The sequence below is a fragment of the Bos taurus genome, chromosome 23 (genome assembly GCF_002263795.3).
Source record: "Bos taurus isolate L1 Dominette 01449 registration number 42190680 breed Hereford chromosome 23, ARS-UCD2.0, whole genome shotgun sequence".
In the NCBI taxonomy this organism is placed as follows: Eukaryota; Metazoa; Chordata; class Mammalia; order Artiodactyla; family Bovidae; genus Bos; species Bos taurus.
Window position 1 is genome coordinate 8,418,772 of NC_037350.1, and position 18,679 is coordinate 8,437,450.

At 41.0% G+C, this 18,679-nt stretch overlaps 1 protein-coding gene and 1 long non-coding RNA gene across 3 annotated transcripts in view; one reads left to right on the forward strand and one right to left on the reverse strand.

The window, feature by feature from the left end:
• Nucleotides 1-14,364, forward strand: part of LOC107131710 (uncharacterized) — a 43,751-nt gene extending 29,387 nt beyond the window's left edge. The window contains exon 3 of the long non-coding RNA XR_009492512.1: nt 8,189-14,364. This is a non-coding gene — a long non-coding RNA (uncharacterized lncRNA). The remainder of the gene's footprint in view (nt 1-8,188) is intronic.
• Nucleotides 1-18,679, reverse strand: part of NUDT3 (nudix hydrolase 3) — a 123,194-nt gene that overhangs the window by 73,437 nt on the left and 31,078 nt on the right. The window lies entirely within an intron of this gene.

The window sequence follows — 18,679 nt, forward strand, 5'->3', positions numbered from 1 at the left end:
TCAGCTTTCTTTATAGTCCAGCTCTCACAACCATACATGACTACTAGAAAAACCATAGCTTTGACTAGATGGACCTTTGTTGGCAAAGTAATGTCTCTGCTTTTTAATATGCTGTCTAGGTTGGTCATAGCTTTTCTTCCAAGGTGCAAGCCTCTTTTAATTTTATGGCTGCAGTCAACATCTGCAATGATTTTGGAGTCCAAAAAAATAAGTTTTGAAGCCCCTCAAAATTAAAGCCTACTAAGCTTTGCGACCGGTGCGCTAAGCACAGGCGGCTGCGACCGGCATGGCCGAGAGGAGCCACCCCGTGTCCGAGGTCAGGGGCAGAAGCCGGGAGGACCCCATGCCCGAAGGGTGGTGGCCGACAGGAGCTACCCCATGTCCGAGGTCGGGGGTGGGGTGCCGAGAGGAGATACCCAGCGTCCAAGGTCAGGGGCGGTGACGAGAGGAGTTACCCCGCATCCGAGGTCAGGGGCGGCAGCCGGGAGGAGCTACCCCACGCCCCTAAGCCCGAAGCCAGGGGCGGCAGGCAGGAGGAGCTACCCCACGCCTCCACGCCCAAGGCCAGGGGCGGCGGCCGGGAGGAGCTACCGCACACCGAGGTCAGGGGAGGCAGCCAAGAGGAGCAACCCCACGTCCAAGGACCAGTGGCTGCGGGGCGCAGGAGGGCCTAGAGGAGCTATCCCACGTTGAAGGTCAGGAAGCGGGGCGGTGAGGAGATACCCCTCGTCCAAGATAAGGAGCAATGCCTGCGCTTTGCTGGAGCAGCCATGAAAAGATACCCCACGCCCAAGGTAAGAGAAACCCAAGTAAGACAGTAGGTGTTGCAAGAGGGCATCAGTGGGCAAACACACTGAAACCATACTCACAGAAAACTAGTCAATCTAATCACACTAGGACCACAGCCTTGTCTAACTCAATGAAACTAAGCCATGCCTGTGGGGCCACCCAAGATGGGTAGGTCATGGTGGAGAGATCTGACAGAATGTGGTCCACTGGAGAAGGGAATGGCAAACCACTTCAGTATTCTTGCCTTGAGAACCCCATGAACAGTATGAAAAGGCAAAATGATAGGATACTGAAAGAGGAACTCCCCAGGTCAGTAGGTGCCCAATATGCTACTGGAGATCAGTGGAGAAATAACTGCAGAAATAATGAAGGGATGGAGCCAAAGCAAAAAGAATACCCAGCTGTAAATGTGACTGGTGATAGAAGCAAGGTCCGATGCTGTAAAGAGCAATATTGCATAGGAACCTGGAATGTCAGGTCCATGAATCAAGGCAAATTGGAAGTGGTCAAACAAGAGATGGCAAGAGTGAATGTCGACATTCTAGGAATCAGCGAACTCAAATGGACTGGAATGGGTGAATTTAACTCAGATGACCATTATATCTACTACTGCGGGCAGGAATCCCTCAGAAGAAATGGAGTAGCCATTATGATCAACAAAAGAGTCCGAAATGCAGTACTTGGATGCAATCTCAAAAACAACAGAATGATCTCTGCTCGTTTCCAAGGCAAACCATTCAATATCACAGTAATCCAAGTCTATGCCCCAACCAGTAACACTGAAGAAGCTGAAGTTGAACGGTTCTATGAAGACCTACAAGACCTTTTAGAACTAACACCCAAAAAAGATGTCCTTTTCATTATAGGGGACTGGAATGCAAAAGTAGGAAGAAACACCTGGAGTAACAGGCAAATTTGGCCTTGGAATACAGAATGAAGCAGGGCAAAGACTAATAGAGTTTTGCCAAGAAAATGCACTGGTCATAACAAACACCCTCTTCCAACAACACAAGAGAAGACTCTATACATGGACATCACCAGATGGTCAACACCAAAATCAGATTGATTATATTCTTTGCAGCCAAAGATGGAGAAGCTCTATACAGTCAGCAAAAACAAGACCAGGAGCTGACTGTGGCTCAGACCATGAACTCCTTATTGCCAAATTCAGGCTTAAATTGAAGAAAGTAGGGAAAACCACTAGACCATTCAGGTATGACCTAAATCAAATCCCTTATGATTATACAGTGGAAGTGAGAAATAGATTTAAGGGCCTAGATCTGATAGATAGAGTGCCTGATGAACTATGGAATGAGGTTCGTGACATTGTACAGGAGACAGGGATCAAGACCATCCCCATGGAAAAGAAATGCACGAAAGCAAAATGGCTGTCTGGGGAGGCCTTACAAATAGCTGTGAAAAGAAGAGAAGCGAAAAGCAAAGGAGAAAAGGAAAGATATAAGCATCTGAATGCAGAGTTCCAAAGAATAGCAAGAAGAGATAAGAAAGCCTTCCTCAGCGATCAATGCAAAGAAATAGAGGAAAACAACAGAATGGGAAAGACTAGAGATCTCTTCAAGAAAATCAGAGATACCAAAGGAACATTTCATGCAAAGATGGGCTTGATAAAGGACAGAAATGGTATGGACCTAACAGAAGCAGAAGATATAAAAAAGAGATGGCAAGAATACACAGAAAAACTGTACAAAAAAGATCTTCAAGACCCAGATAATCACGATGGTGTGATCACTGACCTAGAGCCAGACATCCCGGAATGTGAAATCAAGCGGGCCTTAGAAAGCATCACTACGAACAAAGCTGGTGGAGGTGATGGAATTCCAGTTGAGCTATTCCAAATCCTGAAAGATGATGCTGTGAAAGTGCTGCACTCAATATGCCAGCAAATTTGGAAAACTCAGCAGTGGCCACAGGACTGGAAAGGTCAGTTTTCATTCCAATCCCAAAGAAAGGCAATGCCAAAGAATGCTCGAACTACTGCACAATTGCACTCATCTCACACGCTAGTAAAGTAATGCTCAAAATTCTCCAAGCCAGGCTTCAGCAATATGTGAACCGTGAACTTCCTGATGTTCAAGCTGGTTTTAGAAAAGGAAGAGGAACCAGAGATCAAATTGCCAACATCCACTGGATCATGGAAAAAGCAAGAGAGTTCCAGAAAAACATCTATTTCTGCTTTATTGACTATGCCAAAGCCTTTGACTGTGTGGATCACAATCAACTGTGGAAAATTCTGAAAGAGATGGGAATACCAGACCACCTGATCTGCCTCTTGAGAAATTTGTACGCAGGTCAGGAAGCAACAGTTAGAACTGGACATGGAACAACAGACTGGTTCCAAATAGGAAAAGGAGTACATCAAGGCTGTATATTGTCACCCTGTTTATTTAACTTATATGCAGAGTACATCATGAGAAACGCTGGACTGGAAGAAACACAAGCTGGAATTAAGATTGCTGGGAGAAATATCAATAACCTCAGATATGCAGATGACACCACCCTTATGGCAGAAAGTGAAGAGGAACTCAAAAGCCTCTTGATGAGCGTGAAAGAGGAGAGTGAAAAAGTTGGCTTAAAGCTCAACATTCAGAAAACGAAGATCATGGCATCCAGTCCCATCACTTCATGGGAAATAGATGGGGAAACAGTGGAAACAATGGCAGACTTTATTTTTTGGAGCTCCAAAATCACTACAGATGGTGACTGCAGCCATGAAATTAAAAGACGCTTACTCTTTGGAAGGAAAGTTATGACCAACCTAGATAGCATATTCAAAAGCAGAGACATTACTTTGCCAACAAAGGTCCGTCTAGTCAAGGCTATGGTTTTTCCTGTGTTCATGTATGGATGTGTGAGTTGGCCTGTGAAGAAGGCTGAGCACCAAAGAATTGATGCTTTTGAACTGTGGTGTTGGAGAAGACTCTTGAGAGTCCCTTGCACTGCAAGGAGATCCAACCAGTCCATTCTGAAGGAGATCAGCCCTGGGATTTCTTTGGAAGGAATGATGCTAAAGCTGAAACTCCAGTACTTTGGCCACCTCATGCAAAGAGTTGACTCATTGGAAAAGACTCTGATGCTGGGTGGGATTGGGGGCAAGAGGAGACGGGGACAAGAGAGGATGAGATGGCTAGATGGCATCACTGACTCGATGGACGTGAGTCTCAATGAACACCGAGAGTTGGTGATGGACAGGGAGGCCTGGCGTGCTGCGATTCATGGGGTCGCAAAGAGTCAGACACGACTGAGCGACTGATCTGATCTGATCTGAAGCTTTTTAAAGGGCTTCCCAGGTGGTGCTAGTAGTAAAGAACCCACCTGCCAATGACCTAAGAGACATGGGTTTAATCTCTGGGTCAGGAAGATCCCCTGGAGGAGGAAATAGCAACCCACTTCAGTATCCTTGTCTGGGAAATCCCACAGATAGAGGAGCCTGGTAGGCCCCAGTTCATGGGGTCACAAAGAGTCGGACACGACTGAAGTGACTTAGCACAAGCTTTTTAACTTCTTGTATTTTATGCTTTTGTGTTTTATGCTGAAAATAATAAGATAATTATCTATTTGAGTTATCCTATAATAGTTTCAAATTAACAGTACTATTAACCATAAAACTACTAAGCACAATTTAAGATTTCTCTGTAGTTCTTCTTAGCCTAAGGACAGATCCCACTAGATATGGTCGATCAAACTACTGTTTTTAAGTCACACGAAAGATTTATTCTCTGTAAAATGATGCCACTAAATTGATAGTCAAATTCATTTACTTCTGTCATTTTGATTATTAACACTGTGTGTTTTGTTGTAAGACAAAATGCATGCACACTGGAATGTAAAGATCATCAGGGTACAGTATGATGACCCTGACTTATACTTGAACCCACACACCTACTAAGATGCATGTTTCCATATCCCCAGCATGTTCCATGTGCGTCTTTCCTGTCTATATCCCTGACTCAAAGACAGTCACTACTGTGAATTATACTAGCACAGATAGTTTTGTTTGTTCTGGTCCTTCATGTAAATGATATCCCACAGGAGCCACTGGAGAATTTTATACTATACTGATGTACCATAATTTATTTAACAAGCTCTCTTGATAGACATTTTGGGCATTTCTAGTTTCTGCTGTTAAAACAATGCTACAGAGCTTCCCTGGTGGGCTCAGTGGTAAAGTATTCACCTGCCAATGCAAAAGACACAGGTCTTGGATCCTGATCTGGGACTATCCCACATGCTGCAGAGTAACTAAGCCCGTGCACCAGAACTATTGAGCCTGTGTTCTAGAGCCTGGAGCCTGAACTATGGAAGCCCATGCGCCCTAGAACCAGTGATCCTCAACAGGAGAAGCCACCGCAATGAGAAGCCCGTGCACCACATAATACTTGCCACAACTAAAGAAAAGCCAGTGCAGCAATGAATACCCAGCACAGTCATAAATAAATAAAATTATTTTTTAAATGCTACAATAAATAGCCCTATACACGAACCAGTTTCCATATGTGAATACACAGGTAGAATTCATACATTCACATACTTTCATTCAATGAATATTCACTTAGTACCTACTCGGTGCCAATCACTGAGGCACTGTGGGTAGAGCAATGAGCAAAACAAAGACCCTGCTTCTGTGGAACATACAATCTAATAGATTAATCTGGGGAGAACTGTAATGTCTTCTGCTCCATTAATAAGGTGTAGCTTTCCACATACATAGTTCCTTCAAATCGTTCCTTTTATGACTTGAATTAGATAGCATAATTAATGCAATGGCACCCCACTCCAGTACTCTTGCCTGGAAAATCCCATGGATAGAGAAGCCTGGTAGGCTGCAGTCCATGGGGTCACTAAAAGTCAGACACAACTGAGCGACTTCACTTTCACTTTTCACTTTCATGCATTGGAGAAGGAAATGGCAAACCACTCCAGTGTTCTTGCCTGGAGAATCCCAGGGACAGGGGAGCCTGGTGGGTTGCTGTCTATGGGGTCGCACAGAGTTGGATGCGACTGAAGTGACTTAGCAGCAGCAGCAGCCCAGTCTAAGACTGCAATGAAATTATCCCATGCTTTCTTCTAGCAATTTATGGTCTTTTAAATGTATATACTTCCTATCTATAATGGAAATTATCCTGATAGTGAAGAATCCAATTTTATATTTTTCTAGATGACTGGTTGTTCCTACATGCATTCTGTTCTGTTGAATTGTCTGTCTACTCGTGATCTAGTTCAACAGTTTTATATATATATATATATATATATATATATATTTTTTTTTTTTTAAATTTGGCTGCACCAGGTCTTAGTTGGGGCACATATGCTCTTCAATCTTCACTGCAGCATGTGGGATCTTATACTTTCAGCATATAGGATCCAGTTCCCTGACCTGCAATGCAGGAGAGACCTGGGTTTGATCCCTGGGTTGGGAATATCCTCTGAAAAAGGGCATAGCAACCTACTGTGGTATTCTTGCCTGGAGAATTCCATGGAAAGAGGAGCCTGGAGGCTACAGTCCACGGGGTAACAAAGAGTCAGACATGACTGAGCAACTTTCACTTTCCCTGACATAGGTCCCCCTGTGCTGGGAGCTCAGAGTCTTAGCCATAGAGCATCAGGGAAGTCCTAGCATTCTATTTAACTTTGCAGTATGGTTTAAATGGACTAGACATCACCACTCTCAACCTTCACTTTTCTTTTTCAGAATTTTACTGGCTATTCCTCTATGTTTCCTTATCCATTTGAACTTTAGAAATTGCCCTTGTGGTTTAAAGAAAACTGCTTGTAATTTCTACAAAAATCAAGTTAAATTTATAGATTAACTCACCAAGAATTTACATCTTATGGTATTGAACCTTTCTACTTAAGAATATTTATTCAAATCCTCTCAATAACACTTTTATTTTCTTTGCACAGATCCTGCCCATTTCTAAAGGTTATTCTTTACTGTTATTGATATAACTCTATCCTATTGCTAGGGCTTCCTAAGTGGCTCAGTGGTAAAGAATCCACCTACAGATGCAGGATATTCAGGAGATGCAGGTTCAATCCGTAGGTCAAGAAGATTCTCTGGAGAAGGGAATGGCAATCCACTCCAGTATTCTTGCCTGGAGAATCCCATGGACAGAGGAGCCTGGCGGGCTATAGCCCATGCGGTCACACAAGAGTCAGACATGACTGAGTGAACACGCATGTTTATTGCTTAATATTTTTAAAAAAGTCTAATTTTTACCAGTTGGTTACTACTAAAATAATATTAATTCCACACATAAACACAATTACAGGACTAAGAAGAAATGATTTTTAAAAACAAAAAAGACAGTTTTACTTTACACTAATTATTGTAAACCATGATGATTCATTTCATTGCCGTATCTTGCCCAGCTAAACTATACTGCCCAGATAGAGACATGAACAGATGGACAGGAAAGACATGCCTTACAGCGGGTCCAGAAGAGCAATAAGCAGGGGCAGGCAGGTCACAACAACTGTTCTTTTGCAATTGTGACAACATATGTGTGAATTCTAACTTATCATTCTTACAAAAATGAGAACAAAAAAATGGGCCAGATATACACGGTGCACCAGGAACAAAACATTTAACTACACAAGAGTTAGGATGGAAAGATCATTTTTAAAAGGAAAATAGTTTTACATAATTTCACGTACTGTATTTCACAAAGTTTTATGTTCCTAACTGAACTAAATTTAACTGTTTTCATTTTACTACAACTTACACTTTATTTACTCTATTTAGGAATATCAGGGAGTTATCACTAGAAATCACAGAGGAAAATGAGGCAACAACTTCATTAAGACTGAGAATTCTCAGCTAAGAGTCCTTTACTTGAAGACAATCCAATGCTCTCAAAGTCAGAATAAACAGAAGTAAATGTGGAGAGAAGGGGTTCATTACAAACCCAAGATGTTTTAATTACTCCAAATCTATACAAAACGAGTATAAATAAATCTTACATAACCAAACATCTACTATAAGAGTCAAAAGAACTGATAACACAGGTTGTTTTATGAGGAAAGAAACTGAGTACCTGGGGGGATAAGTATAGAAGGATGAGTTTCACTGCATCCCACTTACGCCTTTTGAATTTTGAACCATGTAAATATACTACCTATTCAAAAATAAATTTAACTTAAGAGCTCCTTAAACATTATAAAATGACCAAAAGAAGAACAACTCTGAATCTTCTACAAACCACATTTAAAGGCATTGTCATTATACACTCAAATTTCCTACATATGATAATTTGCTCTATGAATGCATCTTAAAATGTAATGTCAGGAAAAATCTATTTCTGTATGAACTTGTATGTATTCTTTTATCAGTCATTAAAAAGCCATTACTCCTACCATCTTCTCCTTTTTTTTTTTTTAGCTAACCCATAAAAGAGCTGGATTTAGCAGCCAACTGCCCATTCTTGGAACATCTCTTCCAGAGATCTTTTTTTTTTTTTTTTTTTACTTACTAGACTATTGATTTATTATAAAAGGATGTAAGTCAGGACAACCAGATGAAAGAGACAGCACACGGTAAGCTATGGGAAAAGGGCACAAGCTTCCACATCAGTCTGGAAGTTTTCCGAACCCTCTCTTTTGGGGTGTTTATGGAGGCTTCATTACATAGGCATGATAGAGTAAATCACCGGCTGTTGGTGACTGAACTCACTCTCCAGCCTCTCTCTTCCCCAAAGGCGAGGTCAGAGATTTTTCTTAATTTTTAACTCATCTGTTTTACATATTTTTTAATTTAAAAAAATTATTTTTTTGGTCACATTCAGGATCTCAGTTCCCCAACCAGGGATTGAACCCATGCCCCCTGCAGTAGAAGCTCAGAGTCTTAACTGCTGGACCACCAGGGAAGTCTCTGTTCCATATATTTTTAATGAAAGTTCTCTTAAATCTAAAGAATTCTCTTAAACACAAAGAAAATCAAAATTAAAAATTAATCTTGACATTCCTTTTTTCAACCATCAAAAAAAGGCCAAGTCAAAAATTACTCTGCCCAACTTTGGAAAATCATCATTCCTGAACAACTAATTTGGCCACATTTCTACAGTGCCTCTGAAACTTTTACTTTAACAATCTGATCCTAAATTTGTCTCTTAGTTAGACTCCAAACCATTTGAAGAATGAAATGGCCTCCCAACACCCACCCAATGAAGTATGTAGAAAACAAAGTCTTTTTATTCATGAAATCATAATGAATTATAATTCATTTGCTATTTAAAACAGACAACTCTAAAAGGAAAATTTTTAAGAGAAAACTTTAAAAAATTACTACAGTCTTAAAACTAGTTTTTAAAAAACTGAAGTACACGTAACAAAATTAACCATTTTAAAGTGAACAATTAGGTGGCATTTAGTACATTTACAATGTTGTGAAACCATGACCTCTAGCTCCAAAACATTGTCACCCCAAAATAAAACCTCATAAGCATTAACAACATAAACATTAACATCACCAACTCAATGGACATGAGTTTGAGCAAGCTCCAGGAGTTGGTGATGGACAGGGAAGGCTGGCGTACTGCAGTCCATGGGGTTGCAAAGAGTCAGACATAACTGAGTGACTGAACTGAACTGAAGCATTAAGTTTACTCTTCACCCCAGACCCCAGACCTTCAGCTTCTGTTAACCATCAATCTGCTTTCTGCATCTATGGATTTGCCTATTTTGCATATTTCATATAAATGGAATCACACAATGTGTAATCAGAGGTCTGGCTTCATTTACTTAGCATGATTCTGAGGTTCACCCTCAATGTTATCAGTACTTCATTCCTTTCCGTGGTTAGTAACAGTCCATTGTATGCATATGCTACTCCTGAATTATCCACTCACTGATGGACATTTGGTTGTTTCTACCTTTGGCTATCGTGAATAGTGTTGAACATCTGTGTACAAATATTTGAGAACCTGTTTTCAGTTGTTTTGGGTGTATACTAGGAGTGGAATTGCAGGGTCAAACATAATTTTGTTCAGCTTTCAAGAACCACCAAACTGTTTCCATAGTGACTGAACTATTTTACATTCCCATCAACACAGGTACCCAATTTCTCCACATTCTCATTAACATTTGCTATTTTCCATTTTTTAAAGTGGGATGAGGTGGCAAACTAGTTTTAAGAATGTCCTAGTAATTACCTAACTTCTGAAGGAAGGCAGAACACCTGACCAGTAAGAGTGGGAAATAGTAAACTCACTCCCACCCCCGCCCCCCAAGAAAAACTCAACTAAGCACACTCCTTCTCCCAGAAAACAAGTAAAAAAGTATTGGGTGTCAAGAGAATGACAAGACAAGGCACAAACTGGGAGATAACATCTGCAAAAGATGTATTTGATGAAGAACCTATGCAAAATATACAAAGAACTCAAAATAAGAAAAAGACCTGAACAGCCATCTCACCAAAGAAGATACACAGATTACAAATAAAACATATGAAAGATGCTCAACCTCATCTGTCATTAGGAAACTGCAAATTTAAAAAAAAAAAAAAATGAGATATCATGACCCACCTATTAGAAGAGCCAAAATCCAGAACACTGAAAACACCAAAGGCTGGTGAGAATGGCAAGCAAAAACTGGAATCCTCATTCAATGCTGGTGGGAATGCAAACTGTGCGGCCACTTTGGACGACGGTTTGGTGGTTTCTTTAAAAACTTAGCACACTCTTAGCAAAGGATTCACCAATCATGCTCCTTTGTGTTTACCCAAAGGGGCTGAAAACTTGTGAACACAAGGTTGTAAGTACGTGGGGGCAGAGGGTGTATGGGTACGCTGTACTTTCCATTTGACTTTGCTGTGAACCTAAACCTGCTTTAAAAAATAAAGTCTATTAGAAAAAGTATTAGACTTCCCTGGCGGTCCAGTGGTCAGCACTCCGCACTCCCACTGCAGGGGGCACAGGTCTGATCCCTGGTCAGGGAGCTAAGATCAAACACGCTGCACAGTACATCGGTACTGCCAGGACAGTGCATCCCCCACTCCTCCACCAAAAAAAATCAGTATTAAAATATTTTTTAAGGTATTAGATATATTTTAAAATGCTATTGCTGGATTCCTTTAAGGACCAGTTAAAGCTCAACCTGAACTCACAGAACTATTAGTAACAGTAGTAACAAATATTTCTATTGTAATTTAGAATGTCTCAAGTGCTATGCATGCAAATATAATCTCACTTACATCTCACAATGACCCAAGGAATGAGATGATGTTAGTGGACATATTTCTATTTTACACTTCAACGAACTGTGGTTTCAAGAGGGTAACTCAGACATGAACTACAGATGTGACTCTAAACCATGTTCTTTCCTCCACACCCAACTCTGTCTGACTGCTATAGTGCTATCCACCATTAGCTCACGTTCATGAAAGTCCGGCAAGTCTGCAGCTGAATAAAAGGCAAACTACACTTGCTGCAGCTTCAGTCTGAGAGCAAGTGGTTTAAGTGTGCAAAACAAGCTCAATATACAGAGGAACAATCACAACACTCAAAATCAGCAAAAATTTCATCTTCCTCTCCACTCTTTTGGGTAAGTGAAAGCCAACAGATGTTTATAACCGGTTTATGGTCATTACATAGCAGCAGGCATGCCAACGTTCATTCGATGCCAAGGCAGCCTGGCCCAGGAGTCCTCCAGATCCACACACTTACCTCAAGAAGGGGAAGGGGTTACCTAGGCCCCTTTGCAAGCTAACAAGTACTGGCATTTAGTCACTTCCACTAGAGGAAGGTAGCTATGCAAGATATTTTTGCAAAAGTGTCAAACAGGCAAAGGGAAATAAAAAGACAAAGGGCAGACATAACTCCTCATTCACTCGCAGCACTGATAAAGAACTGAAGTTTTATCCTATCCCATTAAAACGAGGGACAGAGGGAAGCAGGCTCATCACACGGGTAAGCAGCAAACTCAGCAGTTGTGGGAGATTAGGGAGTCTTGGCAGTGGGAAGTGGGCCCAAAATAGACGCATTAAACATGACGAGGTGAGCGTTCTGACCAGCACATATTTTTAGTAATTGCACATTTATAACCTTCACGTGTCCAGTTCAAAATTAGTCTAGCTATCAGTCTCTTGAAACGCCAGTAAAATGATCCCTATCCCACAATCACCCTCACAAAGGAAAAAAATAATGCAGTCAAAGACCAGCACCGATTCTGCCGCTGCACTGGATGGAACCCTACAACCCATCTTGATAGTTACAGCTGTCACACTCACCTTCACGCACCCTGCACCCACGCCTCCAGGCAAAAGGAACTTGCTTCACACTCCCTGCTTGATTTGAGGGTGGGGGTAATCGGGTGGCAGCCCAGAGAAAGCATCAAGAAGGGAAATGTGGCAAAGACTCCTGACTGTCTCCCAATATCTCCTTCCAGCTTCATCCTTGGGAAGCTACACAAGGATCCATTTGCTAACTAACCAGATGGAGTCAAGTTCTCAAGAAAGACTAAACTTCACCACACCTTGTTTCAGGTCACAAATGTCTCTACTGGTATTTTCTACTGCTGTCAAATTACTATATTACCAAGGCTAATTTTATCTATCTCTGTTGCTGCTACTGCTAAGTCATTTCAGTCGTGTCCGACTCTGTGTGACCCCATAGACGGCAGCCACCAGGCTCCCCCGTCCCTGGGATTCTCCAGGTAAGAACACTGGAGTGGGTTGCCATTTCCTCCTCCAATGCATGAAAGTGAAAAGTGAAAGTGAAGTCGCTCAGTCGTGTCCGACTCCTAACGACCCCATGGACTGCAGCCTACCAGGCTCCTCCATCCATGGGATTTTCCAGGCATCAATTAACAAGTTTAGATGACTGTAAAAACTCAGAAAACATGTAAAAATTCAGAAAACAAGACTGGCATAGGAAACTGTAATAGCTCTTAAGTTGTCTTTATTGTCCGTCATTGCAAATATAACTGAATTTAAATGAACTAAGGTTTTGCTCTCACCCAGCAGCTCAGGCCTTGTTCTCCAGCACTGAAAAAACTCCTGCATAATTTTCAATATTTCCAACAGGAGTTTAACCTGTTCTTTCCCTTCTGTAGCAGCTTTTAAAAACATAAGTACTTATATTTTTAAATACGTATTTTTACTATTAACAATATCAAAATTTTTGACAGTGTATAAATCTAATTAACAAAAATATGTAATTTTATCAATATGTAAATCCGACCCATTGTTTGAGATCCTATCCATCAACACAAATGATTACCATGTCACACCCTGTAATAGATCACTAGCTGAATATAGGATAGAGAAGGAATACCAGTATAAAAATGTAAGTTTACAAGGAACATAGGCATATCTCTGCAGATTTATTTCAAAATTATTTCTCCCTGGACTTCCCTGGTGGTCCAGTGGTTAAGAATCCACCTGCCAATGCAGGGGACATGGGTTTGATCTCTGGTCCAGGAAGATGCCACATGACACAGGGCAACTAAGCTCGTGTGCCGCAAACACTGAGCCTGCGCTCTGGAGTCCATGCTCCGCAACAAGAGATGCCCGGGCACCACAAGTAGAGAGCAGCCCCCACTCACTGCAGCGAGAGAAACCCACCCAAAGCGATGAGGACTCAGAGCAGTCAAAAAAAACTTATTTAAGTTTAAAAAGTTATTTCTATCAGGTTTGCACACTGCATTCAACTGATGAAAATCTGTATGTAACATGTTGTCCCCATACTTCAAAAAGTAATATTCAAATTAATATTGAAGGTGTAAATGCTCTAAGTATTCAGTAAGCCACTGCTTTGTTTTTTTTACAAAACCTCTATCTTTTAATGGTTGATACCTCAAAAGAGTTTTGAAAACAAAACTGCTATATTTGCTTTCATTATATTTAAAATATTCAGAAGTAAACTATCATGACTGTTTCCCAAAAAAGCTAATAGCAAAAAAGAAAAATATAATGATGAATGATAATAAAAAAATAATAAGTTCCATCTTAACTTTTTATTAGTGGGAATTAAAGGTTACTCATATCTTCAGTGTTATATACCGAAAGACACTTGCAGAAAGTATCCTGAAATCTATTGATTTTCATCACTTAGAAATAAAATTACTCTAAAATAATGAAATAAACTAGTAGTTTTTAAAAATTTTCCCAAACATCATGCCATATAAGCAAGTTTTGTCTATTTTGTAAAACATAATGCAGAGTTACATCTCATTGTGCATTTTAATATGCATTGGTACCAAACAATTTATTTGTTGACAATTCATGCTTTTCTCAGGCAATTATTTAAAACTATGTGAATTATCTGGTAAATGAGAGAAAGGTAGAAATACATATTGACATTCATTGATTTATTAAAAAACTCTCTCTTGAGAATGCATATGCGTCTGGGCCACACCGTGAGCGAGACAGAGGAGATGGCTGCTCTCAGGGACTCTGTGCTAAGGGAGGAGCCACGTAAAGGGGAACATGTAGCATGAGACAGCAAGAGCTGCCAGGAAGAAGACGACAGCAGGGTGTGACGGCACGCGACTCGGAGAGCGACGTTAAAGGGAGCCAGGGAAGGCCTCTCTGAGAAAAACCAATAAACTGATCTAAAGTGATTCATCTTTTTTACTTAAAATATTTATCACATGCCACCTCAAAATGGTAAAGAGATTTTTTTAATTTCTAAAGACGATTACAGCTAGCCATGAATTGGGCAGAGGCCCAGAGGGTCTTCTCGGGAAGTGTAAGCAGCATCAAGCAGCTAGCTGGTAGAGGATCCAAAGATAAGAGGCTAATCCTGACTTATTCCTGGAAGGACTAATTCACGCGCCTGTGCTAAGATACATAATACTCATAATCTCAGAGACAAATCCAAGATTTCCTAGAGGCAGTTTATTGTAAGTCTTTTACCTGCAAGATTAAAAAGAAAAGGAATAATGATTGAATAAGGCCCCAAAACAATATTTAGAAAAAATTATATTTTTTTTCTGGTTTATTTTAAAGAATTGGTGACTCCTCCAAGAACATGGCAAGTGTTACTCAAAGTCCAAAGAAAATGTTTCTCGCTGCCTGTGCCTGCCCATTAGGACAGACTTTGCTGCCTTCTTGGTACCATTGTACGAGACATCTTTAGGACATTCTTTGAACCCAAACATGACTATAACCTTTGCTCTGAAGAAGGGATAAGAGAGCACATTTCAAATTCAGCTTAGTTCTTTGGCCTCAGGGTGAGAAGCCATGCATCATTTAACCTGCAGAACGGCACAAAGTCTGTAGAGCTGGTAGGAGAGCAAAACTGGTAGCCTTCCTTCTTCCCATGTGGTCTTCACACCGTGGCACCACCAACCATCCTTCCAGGTCAGGATCCTTCAGTCATCCTAGGTTCAAGTCAGAAACCCAGAAGTCACCAGAGCCAACTTCTGCGTCTCCGTCACCACTCGTACTGGATCTGTTACCAGGTCTGGGGTCTTCCTCTCTAAATCTCTGAACTCTGTCCACCTTTCTCAGCTCCTCTAAGTTGACTCCAGGCATTTACTTGGACAGTACTACAGTAACTGCCTAACTCATCTCCCAACGTATGTACTCTCCCTGTCCAATCTGCTCCCTCTTCTGTAGTTCAAATCATCTTTTAAAACAAAATCTAGTCAAGCTTCCCACCTACCCCTGCTCTTATTAAACCCCTTCAAATGCCTTCCATTACTTTTAAAATACAACTGTAATCAGATAGGTGAAACTATAGATGAAACAGGACTGACCAAGTACTGATGAAAGCGAGGTAAGCACACCAAGTGTCTCTCTTCTGTGTATATTTGAATTCCTTGGTCTGGCCCCACCAATCTCACTTCATCCTTGCGCTCTGCACCTCTGAAGCACTGGCTTAATTTTGTTCTTCAACTACTCTGTGCACCCTCGCACTACAGAGTGTTCTCACATGCTTTTCCCTCAATCTGGAATGTCCTTATCAACCTTCCTAAGTCACCCCTGCCCACCATCCCCATATCAAGGTCTTTTGTCCAATGGTGCCTGTTAACTGATGTTCTTTTCCTAGACAATGACACCAAGTCTGCGGTCAAACATTTCTGAACGTGACTGACTATATACTTCATTAGAGTGGAGTCCATATTTCTGCTTATCAAGTGGACACTAAGCATTCTGTACAGTACCTGGCAGGAAGCCAGCATTTTAAAAGTGGTTGTTGAATGATTACTATCTAAGACTACCAGGGGAATTGTTTTCAAATTCTTATAATAAAACACATTATAAATTAAAAAGAAAATTGTTTGTTATTTTAGTCTCAATTTCCTGCAAGTTGCTACAGAGAAATCATTCTTATTTATTCCCTTTTAGAGAGTCTTTCCTTTGAGATATTGGAGTACTCAACATTCCTGTGATGGAAGTATCATGATTACCAACCAAAAATAACCGCATAAATCCACACCCTGGTCCTGTCTCACTCTTCTTTAGTGGTTGCTTCTCCTCCTCCCTCCCCCAAATCAACATCAAAGGACTGGAAGGCACTTGGGGATAAATTCCCTGCCAGATCCCAGGAACTTCCTTTCAGTTCCCACTCCAATTGGCAGGCAAGTGGATTTTCTATCAGGGATGCCTCAGCAGAGGCCCCAGGACTTCGCTCCATTCTGCTTCCCTTGTGATCACCACTAGCATTCCTTCTGCAACGTATTCCAGACATCATCACAGGGCCATTCACTTTGTATCATGCAGTAAATTGACATTAAAAGAGCTTATCTTTTTATTTTATCAAAACTTCTCGGTGACAGGCATAAAGCAGAAGCTGGAAATTAAATCTTATTTAAATGACATTGTTTATCATTCAGCCGAACAATTCATGTAACTAGACAGTGACGTCTGGAACATTCATTCAGTATTTCTTAGAACGTCATAAGACCCTAAGAAACAAATGGCCAGCAAGGAGACTAAATTTATCAAAATACATTCTAAACAAAAAAGCACATGAAGCACTTGGCACGGGCTTCATGAATTATTCAGACATCATTAATCCAAGTTTATAACTGAGAAGCCAAGTAAAAAATTAACTTTTATTCTATGCCCTGCTAAGTAAATCAACAGAAGAGTTAAAACAAAACAAAAACAGTGAATACCCTCAAGCACTTGTTCATATGAAAATAATCTGTGTTAACTACAGATCACTCTTGTCATGTAAAGCCAAACAGGGAGGACACCCCCACCCCGCCAGGAAATACTCTGCTGCTGCTGCTGCTGCTGCTGCTACTAAGTTGCTTCAGTTGTGTCTGACTCTGTGTGACCCCATAGACGGCAGCCCACCAGGCTCCCGCGTTCCTGGGATTCTCCAGGCAAGAACACTGGAGAGGGTTGCCATTTTCTTCTCCAATGCGTTAAAGTGAAAAGTGAAAGTAAAGGCGCTCAGTCATGTCCGACTCTTCACTACCCCATGGACTGCAGCCTCCAGGCTCCTTCCGTCCATGAGATTCTCCAGGCAAGAGTACTGGAGTGGGGTGCCACTGCCTTCTCCGAGGAAATACTCTAATACTGTATAAATATGTACCTGTGAATCAAGAAAGCCCCATGATATGTTGTTCCAACTGATAACTGGCATCATTACTGGCAGATAAGCCTGAACTAAGAAGGTTCTTCTTAACAAACAAAAAAAAGAGGTCCTACTATACTTTCAAATCATATTTTTAAACATAAAATTGGCCACTAACACCAGAGCAGGAAAGTAAATAAATTTTAAAATTCCTTTTAAGGAATTTCTTTGCAGTAACTATTCTTCATTAATTACTAAAATCATAAGAATAAGACTATCTACTCAAAAGCTGAATAAGGGCACTGAAATTGCCAAGTTCAACTAAAGAAAAGATTTAAAGGAATTATTTTTTAATCTAGTAAGGCAAGTTCTTAAGACTACTTTATCATTTGCTAATTATAAAACCAGGGCTAGACAGGAGGGAGACTTTCTGAAAACTAGATCATTCTCTACCTGCGGGAAAGGCTGCAATTCAACTTTAGACAGATGGAGCCCATCTTTAAGGAAAGACTTGATAGCCTATTACAGTGTTTATTTGCCGACTGTCACTGGTGTCAGATGTTTGCCCTTGTATTTAACTAATTCCCCTGCTACCATTAGCCCCATTCTGGTGTTTATCAAATCCTGAGCAACCTGCCTATATATACGAGACCACTTATCAAGTAATCCCTCTTCTGTGGCTCTTTACCTGTTAGTTACTAGAAGACTTAAGGTGGTACCCTGTACTGTCAATTAATCACAAGCATGGTGACACTGACCAAATGTTTACATAAGTCATTCAGTGTGTCTTACACTAGCCTCAAGTGTCAGAGCCCCTGAGGAGGCTTTCATGTCTATCATTGCACACAGCTAACTTTCCTTTGGTAGAGACCTTGGTGTCAAATTCATTGTATAATTTGCCTGCCAGTATCTTAAAATGTGTATAGACTTTTTTTTTAAATCAGTCATCTACTTCTTTATCTGTCAGCATATGGCCTATAAGTGGAATTAGGTGACACCTTCCAGTTCTTCTGTACTCCCAGGGAAAAGCTTTGCTTATACATGTGGCTTTTCTGGTAAAGCCTGAGCTTTAACCCCAGCCATCTTCAGAATTATTAGTCCAAAATGCAGTGCCGATTCTGTAGAACGGGCTGTGATCTTCCTGTGCACAACCAAGACAATTATCATTACCAAAAAGTTCCACCATCAATCCAGGATGCAAAAGAACACGCTAAGGACACTAGACCCAACCTACAAAAGTGTAAGAGCTGGGGCAGGCAGGGGAGCAAGTGCGACAGTGAGCTGACTGGCTGACCACTCCAGAAGCTAGGCAGCTCCTTCTGAGCGCGGTCACTGCCTGCCTGTAAGAGGTGACACCAACCAGGACGAGCGCCACAAATCCCAACTCAGCCATGCAGGAAAGC